The sequence below is a fragment of the Protopterus annectens genome, chromosome 8.part0 (assembly GCF_019279795.1).
Source record: "Protopterus annectens isolate FY-2018-M chromosome 8.part0, PAN1.0, whole genome shotgun sequence".
Taxonomy (NCBI): Eukaryota; Metazoa; Chordata; order Ceratodontiformes; family Protopteridae; genus Protopterus; species Protopterus annectens.
The window spans coordinates 1,577,210,558-1,577,230,258 of NC_056741.1; positions in this window are offsets into that span (position 1 = coordinate 1,577,210,558).

A 19,701-nucleotide genomic window follows, 5' to 3' on the forward strand; every position below is an offset into this window, starting at 1 on the left:
TTATTAGCATTAAGAGGATATTATTCAGAATTATTCATCACCAAAGAAGGTCTGGTATTGGAGAACAAGTCAATAGTGCAATATCTAAAGGAGCTCCCTCTGTCAACCAAAACAGAAGGTCAGGCTCAGTTTTTATAACTCAGATTTCACTAGCTGTGATTATATATGTAATATCTAAGCAAAATAAATAAATAAGTGAATCTCTAGGTCTGGCTGGGGGTGCCAGTTGTGGTTTTTAAACTAGGAGAGGAACATTGCTAAGACAATATGAAGTTTTAATGAATGTTATTTTGATGAGATTACAATAGCCTAAAACATGTCAATAAGGTATTATTAGTGCAATTTACAAGGCAGAGAAGTATATGACACTGCTGTCTTCCTACACGTCCATATCATTACTGAATCATGATTATAAAGTATTTATGGAAATGTTAGCAAAACGATGGTCAGGATATTTCTAGATTCAATTTACTTGGATCAGTGTGGCTTTTGTGGGAGGACATCAATATTTTAAAAATATCTTAAATACAGTAATTCAATTATATGCAGGACAGTGGCCGGGATCCCTCACTACTATTAAGGTTGGATGCAGAGAAAGTATTTAATATAGTTCATTGGATATTGACATATGTTTGTATTCCAATAGTGAACAAAAAAAGCAGAATCCATCACTTTACAAGGATAACACCACACCACTAGACTAAAGTATCACTTTAATGAGTAAACATTTTCAAACTAAGTATTCTCTATCAGACTCAACAGATTAAGATAAAACAGAGCAACCTTTTAAAGTTTGGCTCAAACATCACATAAATTAACAAATCACATACCTAACATATCAATCAATCAATATAGAGATAAATATAAGCTTACAATGTATTTTAAAAGGTAATGAAAGAACTTTAGCAGTGCATTATAATATTTGTAAGGAGTACAAAAGTGCTTATTTCCAGGTGCTAGATGTTATATAACAGAGATGTTAAAAATTGATTGTTGCAAGCAGAAAGGCTGTGGCAATTGTATCTTGATGCCTGCAGAAGTTTAGGTTTAAGTGATACAATTTGAAAAATATGTATTACATCTAGTTTGAAGCTAAAATGTAATTTAAAGTTTGTCTGATATTTTTTTAGATTTTTTTTAAAGAATTTTTAAAAAAGTATTTAATATGGAATGAAGGAGTTTCTTCATCATTTGATGCTCAGATATTCTCTGTAGTCCCACCAAAGGGATTCTTCATTAAAGTGAAGACAGACCCCGGGATTCATGAAGCTCGGCGCAAGGCCGGCGTAAGGCTTGCGCCGGCGGTGCAGTGAATAGCCGGCGCAGTAGTGCCATATACATATTAATGAGAGTGCACAGGAACCACAGACACGTGCGTAGTGTACGTGAGCGAGCCCAGGTAGGATGCGTCTGGAGGCGTGTCTAAGCCGGCATGAGGTGAGCAACCTAATGTGCTGACAGCCACGGTCCGCCCATAATAGTAATGGCAGCAGCCAGGTCCCGTGCAGAATGAAACGCACGTAGAGTATGCAACATAGTACCCGTCCCAAATTAACGGAGAAGCAAATACAAGCCACGAAGGCATAAGTGTACCCGTCCAAGGAGCAAAGGATACGCATAAGACCGCGTTTGTCCCGCAATGCACCGTCAGTGCTTACACTCAGAGAAGGTGTACAGCAGCATGTCAGCCGCCGCACCGACATAGGAGCAGCGACTAAGGTCACCACCTGTCCCACTTTGGTTGGGGCAGTCTCTCTATGGCCAGTTGTGTCCCGAAAAAACATATTAAAAATGGCAGATGTGCTAAGATTGTAGGACACAATGATATCCCGTATTTAATGTAATGGTAGCATGAATTGGTTATTTCTGTAACAGAAATACCTAAATGACACAAGAAACAGAATAAGCAAGCAAATTGCCACAACAATAAGCTTTCATTTAGGCAAACAAGTGAAGTTCTATGCTATATAGTGACCGTGTGTATGTGTCGGCCTGTAAAGTCAGATGTGAGTCCCGGAAATATCCCAGATTGGAAACTGGAAAAGGTGGCAACCCCAGTAGCGACATGGGCATGGTCACCAGGATTACCTGCTGTCCCAATGTGCCATGGACAGTCCCTGATTGGACAGTTGTGTCCCTGCAACAATCGGAAAAATGGAAAATGACCTCCGATCCCCTGCCAAGAAAATTCCCGCAATATACATGTAATAGTAGCATAAAACATATACATTACTATATGAAACACAGACATGGCATAAGAAAATGAATAAGGAACCCAAATGCTTACAGAATAAGCTTAAAGTATGGCAAACAAGTGAAGTTCTGTCAACTGCACTAGCCGTGGGTATGTGTAGTCCTGCAAATTCAGAAGTTTCCACATAACATGCCCCACTATGGGCATTGGAAAAGGTGCCAACCATAATGGTCACAAGCAGTAGTGAGAGTACATAGCCGGGTAGCTGTGTTGACATAACAACAGTAAGGAAGCAAGATACCTCAAACACAGGCAAACATGTGCATAGCAACATATCCCACACCCAGCAATGTCTCTGTTGCATACACTGGATGGCGTATGTTGAAGTGTAATATCCAGAAGCAGAACCCATGCATTCAGATGTAATACACAATAGCCTCATTGTACATGTCAGTCCCACCCATGTACACCTTTGCACCCTAACCTGCTAGCATCCGTGTGCAGCTATACACCCACACACAATGTGCATACCTGAAATGTGGTAAGATGTTTGTGTTAGGCAATGCCACGCGGGCAAATACGTACCCCACATGTCACCAACCCACCTCAGGTACAGATATGTAAATGGCTGCATGTGAATGTGTCTGCAGAATGTGTACATCCCGCATGTGGTATGTACCCGCCCAAACCATATAGGTTTGCATACGACACGGTGCACATAACTGTACACATGTGGACAAGTCGGGTTGTTGGACCACCGCATCGATGATTAGCTATGCAGTGAAGTCGATCACATATAGCGGAACACGTGCCTACCAAACAGGACGCCCTAACAGGGTGCTACAGGCAAAGAAGGGGAAGGTGGGACATCACATGTGGCGAGTAGCGTTGCGGACGGACAAATACACACGGTCAAGGTAAAGGACGGAACAACATGCATATGGCGGATGGCTGTTGTTCAAAAATATATATAGAAACACATATGAAGTGCCAGTTTAGACTCGAAATACTATATAATGCATTGAATTGTACCGTACAATATGGCAGTAGAACTAAGCCTGCATGTAATTGGTGAAGCTAAGCTGTAGTGTGATGGAATTCTGAACCTGGCAGTAAGCAGTACAGCAGGCTTATGTCTGTCAGCATCACTTATTTGCTGGGTTACAGAACAATAAATGTATGTACATGCATAACATCACTCCTTCCCCTGAGGAGGATGGCCTTGTGAGCTCTATCGAAGATAACAGTACAACTCCTTACCAGAGAGACAAAGCAACGTATTAAGAAATTAACTGTCCACTGTATCGGAACAGTCTAGGGTCCTTGAAACAGCTACAATCACAGAAGGACACTGTAATTTACAAGGTGCCTTGCAAGGCTGTGTTATTCTCATGGGAAAACATTTTAAAAGCACGACCCCAGCACCCACGTATGTATAGACTATTGTGGACCATAGTGATGGAAATGCCCTGTGACCGACCACGACAGTAAGGTGGGCAAAAGCTGATTGTAAACACTATATAAAGAAACTGCTTACTGTATAGAGTCAGACAAAACTCACATACTTGGACTGTATATTATTTAGCCTGCCTGTGTACACTACTAAAACTTTCCGAACCCGAGCCTCCTGTGTTATTGGCTGTCACTTAGAAAAGCCTACTGATAACTACAGTCTGGTTTTAACAACTTATTTGACATTATGATCCTTGTAATCCGGAATTCCCTTGGTAAGCTACAGGTCAGAGTGCATGGCTGGTTAGACATCTATGCAGGAGAATTTGCATAAATGGTTCTTCTTGAATGAAAAGACCTCCGACTGAATTGTTGTGTGTAAAGAGGCTGTTTACTGTCTGATCTGTGGCTGAAAAGCGGAAAACTGGATCCCAAGAAGAAATCGTGCAGCCTTAAACAGGAGGCCCAGGTAAGGAGTGTTTGCCTCTTTGTCTCTATTGTAGATCAGGGACCAGACTACATTGTGTTTCTGTTAACAGTTGTGATAGCGGGTCAAAGACCTATCCAAATACTGTTAAATCTGAACATAGGTCAGGGGAACACACAGCAGAGTAAATAGTGATTGTAGACACTACAGTGGATACAGGGAAGGAGACAAAACTGAAAAATGTATTGCTTTGTTTAATAAAAGAAATAATTCTTCATAGCCATATGCAGCTAACAACAAAGAACTGAGAAAAAGGTACAAGAAATGAATTCCAAATGTACTCTGTAACTGAAGAATATATGACTGCAGCCACTGCTAAACAAGGCGGGCAGAGGAAAATGTAACTATTTAGATACTGTTGTGAGACTGGAAGCTGAGAATTACAGATATATAATATTTGGGGTAACCCTTAGATATTCAAATATGATCTTGCATTCAGATATTATTAGCATTAAGAGGATATTATTCAGAATTATTCATCACCAAAGAAGGTCTGGTATTGGAGAACAAGTCAATAGTGCAATATCTAAAGGAGCTCCCTCTGTCAACCAAAACAGAAGGTCAGGCTCAGTTTTTATAACTCAGATTTCACTAGCTGTGATTATATATGTAATATCTAAGCAAAATAAATAAATAAGTGAATATCTAGGTCTGGCTGGGGTGCCAGTTGTGGTTTTTAAACTAGGAGAGGAACATTGCTAAGACAATATGAAGTTTTAATGAATGTTATTTTGATGAGATTACAATAGCCTAAAACATGTCAATAAGGTATTATTAGTGCAATTTACAAGGCAGAGAAGTATATGACACTGCTGTCTTCCTACACGTCCATATCATTACTGAATCATGATTATAAAGTATTTATGGAAATGTTAGCAAAACGATGGTCAGGATATTTCTAGATTCAATTTACTTGGATCAGTGTGGCTTTTGTGGGAGGACATCAATATTTTAAAAATATCTTAAATACAGTAATTCAATTATATGCAGGACAGTGGCCGGGGATCCCTCACTACTATTAAGGTTGGATGCAGAGAAAGTATTTAATATAGTTCATTGGATATTGACATATGTTTGTATTCCAATAGTGAACAAAAAAAGCAGAATCCATCACTTTACAAGGATAACACCACACCACTAGACTAAAGTATCACTTTAATGAGTAAACATTTTCAAACTAAGTATTCTCTATCAGACTCAACAGATTAAGATAAAACAGAGCAACCTTTTAAAGTTTGGCTCAAACATCACATAAATTAACAAATCACATACCTAACATATCAATCAATCAATATAGAGATAAATATAAGCTTACAATGTATTTTAAAAGGTAATGAAAGAACTTTAGCAGTGCATTATAATATTTGTAAGGAGTACAAAAGTGCTTATTTCCAGGTGCTAGATGTTATATAACAGAGATGTTAAAAATTGATTGTTGCAAGCAGAAAGGCTGTGGCAATTGTATCTTGATGCCTGCAGAAGTTTAGGTTTAAGTGATACAATTTGAAAAATATGTATTACATCTAGTTTGAAGCTAAAATGTAATTTAAAGTTTGTCTGATATTTTTTTAGATTTTTTTTAAAGAATTTTTAAAAAAGTATTTAATATGGAATGAAGGAGTTTCTTCATCATTTGATGCTCAGATATTCTCTGTAGTCCCACCAAAGGGATTCTTCATTAAAGTGAAGACAGACCCCGGGATTCATGAAGCTCGGCGTAAGGCTTGCGCCGGTGGTGCAGTGAATAGCCGGCGCAGTAGCGCCATATACATATTAATGAGAGTGCACCGGAACCACAGACACGCGGCGTAGTGTACGTGAGCGAGCCCAGGTAGGATGCGCCTGGAGGCGGTCTAAGCCGGCATGAGGTGAGCAACCTAATGTGCTGACAGCCACGGTCCGCCCATAATAGTAATGGCAGCAGCCAGGTCCCGTGCAGAATGAAACGCACGTAGAGTATGCAACATAGTACCCGCCCCAAATTAACGGAGAAGCAAATACAAGCCACGAAGGCATAAGTGTACCCGTCCAAGGAGCAAAGGATACGATAAGACCGCTTGTCCCGCAATGCACCGTCCGTGCTTACACTCAGAGAAGGTGTACAGCAGCATGTCAGCGCGCCGCACCGACATAGGAGCAGCGACTAAGGTCACCACCTGTCCCACTTTGGTTGGGGCAGTCTCTATGGCCAGTTGTGTCCCAAAAACGTATTAAAATGGCAGATGTGCTAAGATTGTAGGACACAATGATATCCCGTATTTAATGTAATGGTAGCATGAATTGGTTATTTCTGTAACAGAAATACCTAAATGACACAAGAAACAGAATAAGCAAGCAAATTGCCACAACAATAAGCTTTCATTTAGGCAAACAAGTGAAGTTCTATGCTATATAGTGACCGTGTGTATGTGTCGGCCTGTAAAGTCAGATGTGAGTCCCGGAAATATCCCAGATTGGAAACTGGAAAAGGTGGCAACCCCAGTAGCGACATGGGCATGGTCACCAGGGTTACCTGCTGTCCCAATGTGCCATGGACAGTCCCTGATTGGACAGTTGTGTCCCTGCAACAATCGGAAAATGGAAAATGACCTCCGATCCCCTGCCAAGAAAATTCCGCAATATACATGTAATAGTAGCATAAAACATATACATTACTATATGAAACACAGACATGGCATAAGAAAATGAATAAGGAACCCAAATGCTTACAGAATAAGCTTAAAGTATGGCAAACAAGTGAAGTTCTGTCAACTGCACTAGCCGTGGGTATGTGTAGTCCTGCAAATTCAGAAGTTTCCACATAACATGCCCCACTATGGGCATTGGAAAAGGTGCCAACCATAATGGTCACAAGCAGTAGTGAGAGTACATAGCCGGGTAGCTGTGTTGACATAACAACAGTAAGGAAGCAAGATACCTCAAACACAGGCAAACATGTGCATAGCAACATATCCCACACCCAGCAACGCCTCTGTTGCATACACTGGATGGCGATGTTGAAGTGTAATATCCAGAAGCAGAACCCATGCATTCAGATGTAATACACAATAGCCTCATTGTACATGTCAGTCCCACCCATGTACACCTTTGCACCCTAACCTGCTAGCATCCGTGTGCAGCTATACACCCACACACAATGTGCATACCTGAAATGTGGTAAGATGTTTGTGTTAGGCAATGCCACGCTGGCAAATACGCATTCCACATGTCACCAACCCACCTCAGGTACAGATATGTAAATGGCTGCATGTGAATGTGTCTGCAGAATGTGTACATCCCGCATGTGGTATGTACCCGGCCAAACCATATAGGTTTGCATACGACACGGTGCACATAACTGTACACATGTGGACAAGTCGGGTTGTTGGACCACCGCATCGATGATTAGCTATGCAGTGAAGTCGATCACATATAGCGGAACACGTGCCTACCAAACAGGACGTCCTAACAGGGTGCTACAGGCAAAGAAGGGAAGGTGGGACATCACATGTGGAGAGTAGCGCTGCCGGACGGACAAATACACACGGTCAAGGTAAAGGACGGAACAACATGCATATGGCCGGATGGCTGTTGTTCAAAAATATATATAGAAACACATATGAAGTGCCAGTTTAGACTCAAATACTATATAATGCATTGAATTGTACCGCATAATATGGCAGTAGAACTAAGCCTGCATGTAATTGGTGAAGCTAAGCTGTAGTGTGATGGAATTCTGAACCTGGCAGTAAGCAGTACAGCAGGCTTATGTCTGTCAGCATCAATTATTTGCTGGGTTACAGAACAATAAATGTATGTACATGCATAACATCACTCCTTCCCTGAGGAGGATGGCCTTGTGAGCTCTATCGAAGATAACAGTACAACTCCTTACCAGAGAGACAAAGCAACGATAAGAAATTAACTGTCCACTGTATCGAACAGTCTAGGGTCCTTGAAACAGCTACAATCACAGAAGGACACTGTAATTTACAAGGTGCCTTGCAAGGCTGTGTTATTCTCATGGGAAAACATTTTAAAAGCACGACCCCAGCACCCACGTATGTATAGACTATTGTGGACCATAGTGATGGAAATGCCCTGTGACCGACCACGGCAGTAAGGTGGGCAAAAGCTGATTGTAAACACTATATAAAGAAACTGCTTACTGTATAGAGTCAGACAAAACTCTCATACTTGGACTGTATATTATTTAGCCTGCCTGTGTACACTACTAAAACTTTCCGAACCCGAGCCTCCTGTGTTATTGGCTGTCACTTAGAAAAGCCTACTGATAACTACAGTCTGGTTTTAACAACTTATTTGACATTGTGATCCTTGTAATCCGAATTCCCTTGGTAAGCTACAGGTCAGAGTGCATGGCTGGTTAGACATCTACGCAGGAGAATTTGCATAAATGGTTCTTCTTGAATGAAAAGACCTCCGACTGAATTGTTGTGTGTAAAGAGGCTGTTTACTGTCTGATCTGTGGCTGAAAAGCGGAAAACTGGATCCCAAGAAGAAATCGTGCAGCCTTAAACAGGAGGCCCAGGTAAGGAGTGTTTGCCTCTTTGTCTCTATTGTAGATCAGGGACCAGACTACATTGTGTTTCTGTTAACAGTTGTGATAGCGGTCAAGACCTATCCAAATACTGTTAAATCTGAACATAGGTCAGGGGAACACACAGCAGAGTAAATAGTGATTGTAGACACTACAGTGGATACAGGGAAGGAGACACCACGTGGTATGAGAGAAGGGTACGAGCAGTCGTGGTAGAGGATATGGGAGATTATTGAAGAAACAGATCATGTGATCCGCTTGACGGGTGACGGAAGTATATGCAATCGCAGAGAGCACATAATGTGAGTTATGCAGCAAAATGGGGTAATAAATATGACATTGATGGTATATCACACAAAATATCGTTACTGAAACATTGTAATCCCTGAAAATGTGATGCACATGTCCTAGGGTAAACACCTGTCCCACCCTGAGAGGGACAGTCCCTCTGTGGCCAGTTGTGTCCTGCAAACAAACCGAACAAATGGCAAATGTCCTGATATCTCAGGAAAAACATTTCCCAGATATCTTTCAAAATGGTAGCATAAAACAGTAATTTTGTATCTGGAACAACAAAATATCATAATAAACAGAATAAGCAACTGAAATGCTCCAACAATTGGTCGCCCTCCTGGCAAAAAGTGAAATCCTGTCCTATGTACTGGCCGTGGGTATGCTTTTTCCTGAAAATTACACGCCCAACACTAATGTCCCACATTGTGCATCTGAAAAGGTGGCAGCCCTAAGATGTGCAGGCGACAAAACAACGACAATTGGGTATCCGCCATGCACATAGGTGGATTGAGGTAGTGAACCAAGGGAACAGAACACTACAAATGGCAAAGCATCATACGCATACACAGAGAAGATCATAATACAGTAGTACCGATAGCCCCCACAACCCCTACCACCTCCGATACCACATCCAGGATATGAAGCGGAGGGCAGGCTAGTCCCCACACGTTATCCTGTGGCAACAGAGGTAGCACAACGACCAAATGTAACAGAAGCTATTGAAACCACATCCCTAACTCGTAACATACCTAGGGACACCCGAGTAAGAAGACAGTCACTAGAACAGAGTGAGGATATCTGTCAATTAATTGAAGTACCGAACCCTCATGCAGGACAGGAAGGCCAGGACCCAACCCCCGTAGTGTATAGACCGTGGACACCAGAAGATATCTGTAAAGTCACAGAGGGAATTCCCATCTACAAAGTAATCGCTATTCACCATGCAATACCCCTGTATCTTCTGATCGGAAAACAAAGGGGGAATGGCGGATGGTACAGTATGTACAAGCTGTAAATCATGTAATAATACTTAGGGTAGCGATGGTGCCAGACCCACACACTATATTCAATGCTATGAACACGCCACAGAAGTATCTTACCGTGGTACATATAAGCTATGCTTCCTTTGCAATACCTATACATCCAGATAGTCCGTATTGCTTTGCATGTACATTCAGGGTAACAGATACAGCCATACCCGCCTATCGCCGGGATACTGTGAAAGTACAACGATATTCCCACAGGGGATGGCTAGCTACATTCCGTGTTAACTCCACCCGGGCCAGTCAAGTTCTACTTTATGTGGATGATATTCTGCTTGCGGCCCCTACCCAGCAGCAATGTATGGAAGATACAATAGCATTATGGAGATATTCAGCAGAACAGGGACATAAAGTAAGCAAGCATAAATTGCAACTACAGAGAATACAGGTCAAGTACCTGGGATATGTGGTATCCAAGTAGGGTAGAACATCACATGACGATAGGAAGGTAGCAATTTCATAAGCACCCAAGCCAACTAACAAGAAGGGAATGAAGTCCTGTCTGGGCCGACTAACATTTGTCAAAGCTGGTTACCAAACAATGCTTCTGAATCTGCTGTATTGTCTGCCTTAATCTTTAATACACCTATGGCAGCACAACACATACTACACTGGATTACAGTAGCAGAAACAGCTTTCTGCAGACTAGAACGATTGATAGCTTCAACATCTGTAGTAGGTCTCCTGAATAATCATAACACATGTTGTCAGACTGTAGATTGTAAGCGGAGATATATGATGTCAGTCTCGATGCAACAGCATGGAAGTCAGCAACGCTACATAGCTTACTACTCATTGCAGTTGGACACTGTGGCATGGTCAGTGCCACATTGTGTACAGGCAGTTGTTGTAGCACCCATGGCAGTACAAGCCCCCCGCCTTAATGTTACTAGACCACCCTCTCACTGTGAGAATGTCTCATGCAGTTGCGATCAGTCTGCTGCAAGAGAAGATAGCATTCCTGACCCGTGCTAGACATCTGTCTTGTTTGACCCTACCAATGAGTCAACCTCATATGGTGATTGAACGTTGTACAACATGAAACCTATCAACGTCACGTCCGACACCTGTGTATGGCACACCACACAGTTGCCTATACGAAATGGATTAAATAACTACACACAGACATGATATCACTGATATACCCTTAGATGATGCAGAGGTGACAGTTAATGTGTACGGATCATGTAGACAGAGTCCTACAGGAACGAATCAAGTAGGTTATGCAGTAGTTATTGATAATGAGATTGTAGACGGCCAAACCCTGCAGCATAACGTGTCTGCTCAAGCAGCAGAATAGATAGCTTTAAGACGTGCTTGTACTGTAGCGAAAACTGATGTGTGGACATATGTCCCGATAGTCAGTATGTTGTCTGTACAGTGCATGTTTATGAGCAGCAGTGGAAGAATAGGGAATGATAACATCCACCGTAAACCGATTAATCATAAGCAATTGATCCTGAATGCATTAGACTCCATTCAGTTACCCACTAAAGTAGGTAATTGTAAATGTGCAGGTCATAGAAAGCAACAGGATAACAGTAGGAAAGGTAAGGCATGAGCTCATGCATCTGCAAAACAAGCAGCCTCACAGTTGGAAAGTGTTTGTGTGAATGAGGAATGACAAACCTCAGACAGTTTAGAAGTAGAAATTTTACAAACAATGCAAACATCAACTACGAAAGCAGAAAAGCCGACGTGGGTATGACGAAGAGCAATCCTTGAATACGGACTGCACATATCCACAGTGATAAAGCCAATATTAACGACTAATGTATTCAGATATGCGGCTTTGTGGAGCCATGGGTAGAGACATGTCTCAACAGAGGGATGGTACATTTGGTTAACAGAATACCCCTAACATAACAGAATTACGAACCACATACAAACATCATGAGCAGCGTGTCACATTTGCAGTAGATATCATGCACAGGGAGCATTTAAACCGAAGGGAGTGAGTTTACCCACACCACCATAACCGCTCCGCATTATTTGTATGGAGTTCATACATCTGAATAAATGTGAAGGGAACAAATACTGTTTAGTGATTACACATATATATAATCAAAATGGGTAGAAGCATTCCCAACCATGAACTGATGCAGCAGCAGTGGCAAAGGTGCCAGTAAAATAAAGTATCCCTAGATCTGGCATGCTGTAAAGAAGCTACAGTGACAATAGAACACATGTAGTGAACCAGACAATCACGCAACCTGGGGATTAGTTTGTATTACCATGAATGTAAATTGCATGTACAACCCACAGTCAGCATGATTGCTGGCGCCGTAAAATGGGATCCCGAGAAATAAGTAGAGGAGGTTGGTGGGTGACATCCAGACGAAGTTACATGTGCTGTCTACCTCTAGCATTGCTGAGCATGACAACAGTTCCAAATGTAAAGTGCTGCACCCACTTCAAGTAGTATGTGGAATGGCATATCATGTGCCAGAGTGGAAAGCTGTCATGCCTGCAGAGCCGGAGGTCGATGACTCATTAGCAGGTGACATGAGAGGATTGTTAACCAATAACACTGTTCTTCAGTTAAAGTCTTTACAGATAAAGAGCAAACGAAGACGGACGATAGCTGACACCAGTATCCTGTGTGTATGTCACTGTTATCCAAAGAACATTATTGCCAAGTGGAAATTGTGAAGGTCTGTACCGGTACTGTTGGCAACGCCTACTGCAGTAAAGTTTGCAGAGAGGTCGCCCTGGGTCCACCTCACATGTTTCAAACCGGTAAAGGATATCAAGTCTGATTGACATCTTGTAGCTGATATACCAAAGAGCCTGAATCACCCGGGCAAGACTGTATAACAATACAAAGCAACCCCAAAGACATTTTGTTTGCTGTCCTAATGATTATACACCTATTAACCATGTTTGTGTTTACTTTACATTTGCTGGGACCTTACCTGCATATAACTACACGGATACAAATACTGATACGTGATGAACTGGCCACAGAGTGTCTTCCACACTTCAACAGATACCTAGGCATGACGCATGTGCATATAGAGACTATGAACACTTTAAATTGCTGTGTTTGTACTGCCATACCTACATCATATGGAGGACTTCCGATGCATGTTGTCCCCTTGGGGATAGATTGAGACTTGTGAATATTTACACTTTGATACAGGTTCTGTGAGATCACAGGACAACGTGGCAATGTACTTACCTGTTACACAAAAAGGAATTGTATGTTATCATAAACATGATACAGTTTCAGTTGGTGGGAGTATTTGTAACATAACTGTGTCTTACGAATGTCATATAACAGCCAAAGATCACAGTACTACTTGTAGCACCATTCATTATTTGTATTGAAACATCATGAGAACAATGTGGAAGGATGTGCAGAAACATCCTGAATTGTATAAACAGTCCTCTGTTAGAGACAGGAAAATGTTACATGCAGAGGTAACCCGCATCAGTAGTAAAGTAGAATATTGTTATGTTGTTTGTGGGAAATAAGCATATCAATGGTTACCTGGGAATTGGTCCGCAGTTGTTATTTGGGTTATCTGGCTCCAGTCACATGACATACTGCACAATTGCCTCTGGGTGCGAAACTAACTATAACACATATAGCTCCAAGAACAGGGAACACAGTCGAGAAACCTACTAATCCAGTGGGTGAAATGGAAGCTGTTCTGACATTCCAGTCTTCTGCAAGAGATAAAGGAATATCGATTCATATGGAGTTGAGTAACAGCCCCATAACCTGGGCTGCAACACTCCCAGCTTGTGGAGTAGTGAAATCAATCAGGAACAGAGGAAGTTATCAAACCTGTCGGAGGAAGGATGAATGTGACTTTCCGCCTTGAACTTGTGACTGATGAACTGGATGCAATGAGAACTGTTGTGTCACAAAATGTAATAGCGCATCGACTGCACCGTGGCGCTGAGAATTGGTACGCGCGCGCTTATTGAAGAAGATCGCTGTGTCCAACTACCACATGAAGAGACCAAAATCAACGCCCACCTAGAGGTAATACAGCAGGTGTCATCCATGGCGGAACCAGGCCCAAACCCACTGACGAACCATTTCCACAAACCATTGGGTGGATGGGGTCAGTCATACTGAATATCATGATTGCCATTTGTGTTGTTCTGCTCATATTGGGAGCATGTGTCTATTGTGGGATACTTTGCATGTAAGTATTAGTCAGGACTCTGGCGACATATCTGTACCCGAGACTATGTATCAAGACCTGTAGTGGTATTTGTCAATAGAAAATGCAATCCTTCTTGAAATGTACAACAAATTACTTGCCTAGTTAAACGCTCCACAGAGGAAGAGGCTAGGGAATGAAATAATGTTGTATATGTTTCTGGATAGAGTAGAAGCAATCAAAGGAGGGAGAATGTTAGCAAAATACATATTTAAACATATATATGACGTGCAACTTTAGAAGCAAATAGTGTATAATGCATATTATTCTACCTTACAATATGGCAGTACAGCTTATCATGCATGTAATTGCCTGTAGTGTAGCTGCAGTGTGATTGAACCCTGACCCTAGCAGTAACCAGTGCAGCAGGTGTATGTCATTCAGCATTAGTCATCTGCTCGGTTAGAGAATAATACATGTATGTACAGGTATATCTGTCATCCTTCCACTGAGGAGGATAGGCTTGTGAGCTCTAACACAGAGTACAGCTGCTCAGCAGAGAGACAAAGGAACCTAGTAGGAAATGGAGTGAGGACTGGATCTGAACAGTGTTGGAACCGTGACAGAGCAGAATTTACCGAAGTACAGTCTAATTGAATATGTGGCTCGCAAGGTTGTGCTATCCTCATGGGAAAACATTTAATAAGCATTACCTGAGCACTGTTGTAGGAATACAATGCTCTGGACTCTAGCGATGTAAATGCCTTGTGACTGACCACATCATTAATGTGTGCAAAAGATGATAGTATACAGAATGCTCATACAGATGTAACATGTATAGAGTTAAACAAATGTCTAAACTTTTACTGCATACTTCTTTGCCTCCTGCTGCACAGTAGTAAAACGTTATTAATCTCAGCTTCCTGTGTTATTGACTGTCATTGTGAAAATACGAATGAGTGTTACAGTTTGATTTAAAAACTTAATTGACAGATGTGTACGTTCTAGCATGGGAATAGGTCAAGCCAACCATCACAATGTCCATGTGTACCACATACAAACAGCCAGTAACACGCAGTAGTAGTGCATGAAGGCATACACGACTGTGGGAATAGTACAGGACATATGGCACGTGCCAAGTGCAGATGCATGACACAAACCCCAGGATGGGTGTCCCTGCAAAGAGGAACATGTGCCAACTACACCTCCCACAGATGTACCGCAATAAAACACATGGCAAACACACAGACACACTACTGTCCAACACATGACTGCAACGGAGCCTGGTCAAACACCAACATGAAGCATGCACAAACAGGGACTTGAGTAATGTTTGCCTTAACACCCCCCCCCATAGGCCAAAGAAGAATAGAATGGACATATGCATGTAATGTTGTGAAGGATGTGTGGTAGTCCTCAGTATCACAGTGTTAGGGACACAGATACACTGTCATCAACAGTGACGATCTGCACTGTACACAGCATACCTGCATGTAATACAGAGGACAATCATGTGCCACAGAAATATACACTGGAGAAAGAGTATAGTGGATAGACAATTGTAAATGTGACAAACTATGAATATAGGTTCATACGTCCATAGGTACAGGGTAGGCCATCGTCCCAGGTTCAGCCATAATACTACACCATAGTTAGGATGACTTTGCCAACCTTCTGTGCTTCAGATAAAATACTCATGATATTGCTGTACCTCCGCCAAGCACTGATAATGATGTAATCCCTGGCCTATACCTGCAATTCTCCATCCAATGGACAACATACCCGCGAACAAGGCTAGGAAGGATCTCTGTCTCACATGTACTGTGATGTAGATCCACAGCATAATGAGTGTCTGGGTGATATATGTGTCACTCAAACACATCCCATTAATGACCGTGACAAGGTAAATGTCACCTGCCCTAGTGGTTCTGAGGGATGCAGATACAGTAGGTGAAGCATACACATGACATATGGGTTGACATGGCCTTGTATGTCAGGCACAGGTCAACACTAAACAGCAGGTATGTGACGAATGTGGCAGGGGTCCTACAAGTGGGGCAGCATTACACAAAATGATGTCATCCTGCATCTGTACAACAATTAACCTATGTGGGCTTCCCAGCTGCTGTAGGTGTATGGTCAGATACAGTCTGAATGGGGCAATGTAGTAGATCATAGGTGTAACACGTAATGGGTACAAGGAGACAATGACCTAGCCTGATGTAGATGTGAATCCCTGCACAAACAGGTGGGCAATGTAGAAGTCCCACACAACCACGATAGCAACGTGTGTGGAATGAATGGTGACCGACAAACTCTGTCCCCTGATCCCTGGTAATCACCCCTGTGCTGAGTGTACAGCCACCTATATGCTGGACAGGGGTGACCTAGTAGTTCTCCACAGGTATGATGTTGCATTACTTAGCATTTAGCTGTGGGACATGTCCCTGACAGCAGATATGCATACCTGGGAGGCCCCTTGAAGGATATCTGTGTCAGATGTCCGTCCCACTATGGCACCTGTTTTGCAGTCATCTACAAACACTGTTGCCCATAGCACCCCTGTGTGTGCCTGTACCGTGAAAATGTAGGTGTATGACAGGAGTGCACCCATGGAAGGGCCCCATGGGACACCACTTGTGACAGGCAGTAGGTCTGACATGCTGCCAGCAACTATGACCGTGTGGGTTGTGTCACATAGACAGTTTACAACACATTCTGTGATGTACGTGTTCACATCCCAGCCAATGGGTTTATCAACGATACCTGAGGGGGGTAATGTGATGAAGGCCTTTGCCAGGTCGAGGTAGGCTGTATGGACTGCAACACCCCCATCAATGGCCTCTGTGACTGTCCCGAAACTGTCAACCATGCTTTAAAGGCATGAACCGCCCCTGAACAAGACAAACCGTGTGTGATGCAAAGTATGTATGTCCCCTATGCAGTCATGTACGAGCCGCAGTATGATCCCTCCCCATGTCTTTGCAGATAGGTCTCCTCAGGGTAATGGGACAGTAATAACCAGCCTCAGTGGAGGTATTGGCCCTGTGACGTGGGACTACAGCTGCCATGTGACACAACCTGGGTACCCTACCTGAGGTGAGGCTACAAAGACATAGCTGTCCTAACTGTGGGTCCAATTCCTAAATGAGATAGTGGAGTACACAGCGGCGTCACCAGCTGGTCTCATGGATGCTATGTCCACTACCCTGGAGAGAGCATGTCCCACCTGTGTGTCACAGAACATTTGGTGACCACAAACCGCTGGTACACACATCTCCTCATGTGTGGGTGAGGGTGTGGAGATGTCCTCACTGGACTTGTCAGCCTGTATGTTGGCAATGTGTGTATGTTGAGTAAACCCCACCTCTATGTGAACCCAGTCAGAGCATATGTGGGAGTGAGCTCCCAGGTGTTGAGCATAGCAACTGAAGGTGGTATGATTGTTAGCCAGGTCCATGTAGGTATATCTGTGGAATGTGCCCTGAACAATTTCATGACAGTGTGTAACTCTACACATATGATGACCAAGGGTGTCATACCTCACAAGGTGTCTGCTCCACCTTGTAGTAGCCACCTCCTCGTGTTGTACATCCTGTGTATGGCTGGGGTACACCACACTGGATGCTTGGCATTGGTACAATGAACCACAGTTGGGTAAGTGAATGCCTGGTTCATGCAGTCCTGTAGGTACTGGTAGATGGCAATGTGATTGATGCAGTGGCTGCAGTACTGTCGACCACTGGCTCAGGGTCCTTAAAGGAGACCACAGTAGTGTGCAGAATTGTGTAGTCTGCCTCTGAGCAAGCAATGTGTATGGTAACTGGCAACACTCACAGCAACGGATGCCAAAAGCAGAAGCCAATGTCCAAATAACATAGATTAACTTCTGCATGACAATATGTCTTATCATACATGTATTGACACGTGTCTGCTAATTACAATTGCAAATGTCCCCGTGATTTACACAGTCTGGAGGTGTTGTTCCGATAATAAAGTGGCAATACCTTCCAATCGTGACCTCTGGGTATGACAGTGTTTGTTAACCTGCAACATTGGATGTACACCATTGGGTTGTGGTATCGGAAAACATGGTTCCTGTAGCACTACACAGTATGGGTAGTCAAGCAGACATCTGCGATTGTTGAACACACAGCATCAGTGAAACCCACTGCTCACAAGGACACAGTCTGACAAGCTCTACACTTTACATATGCACAGTGGTGTCCATTGTAGGACCCAAAAATTGTCTAAAGACAGGAATGCCGCCTTATTTCAATGCTTACCTGAACTCATTGTCGTCACAGGTACACATATGCACCGCAAGCATGTTTAATGTTGCTGATAGCTGTCCATGTAATGCAGCACAGATGCACAGAAATACCCAGGGTACCGGGTCCATAGAACTGCGTCCACATCACAGTCCCGCACACATGAAGGATGTGTAATGGGTACTGTCGATTGTTGCAGTCAAGGGATTCTGGGTATGTAGACTGTGGTCTCGGTGTTGTTTCGCAGGCAATCCTTTGTCCCGCCCCGTGGGAGGGATGTGTGCGTAGCACCTGCCTTACTCTCCGCTAATAATGCAAACCATCCACCGGAGAATGCTAAATGCAGGTGTGAAATGTGTACAGCCCTATACTAGTGTCCAGTAGGCAATTGTCATGGATGGACAACCGTATGGCCAAGATGGCACCCACAACTGCAAACCCGGAGAAATTACATAGCACCTGTAAGGCATAACACAGGAAATACACATAGGGACTACAGTTGACATTCCACATACACAGTCGGACCGTACAACACCGGGCGCACACAGCACTCAATCTGCCAGCAACAGAATGAGGAGCACCCGCTACCATACAGCGGAACAGATGTGCGACCTGTGGAACACATACTAATGGCACACACACAACGCCAAGTAGGATATGTAAACTATGGCATTCCCACCTATGAAGACAACATGGTTAAATGAATATATAGGTGATCAACATGTTCCGTGGTGTTATATTGGAAATACAGTGACGGATATGTCCCATTGGGATGTCTGAGGTTCATATGAAGCAGTTGCTAACCAGCATCTTTGGATGTATGACATTTGTTCACAGTACTAAATCACCTGGTTATGTAGCACCATCTAGAATGGGTAGTCAAACACACATCCGCTATTGGGGAACATACACCAGCAGTGAAAAGCACTAGGCAGGTGGACACAGTCCAGCAACATCTAACTTGACATATGCACATCGGTGTCCATTGTAGGACCCAAAAATTCCACTCATGGAATGCCTGCTAGCTTCCTGCATTACTCACGTGATCTCATTGTCGCCACCACGCCACAGGTACACATATGCACCGCAAGCGTGTTCAATGTTGATGATAGCTGTCCATGAAATGCAGCACACATGCACAGAAATACCCACGGTACCGGGTCCATAGAACTGCGCCCACATCAAAGACACGCACACATGAAGGATGTGTAATGGGTACTGTCGACTGTTGCAGTCAAGGGAGTCTGGGTATGTAGAATCTGGCCTCGTGTTGTTTCGCAGGCAATCCTTTGTTCCGCCCGT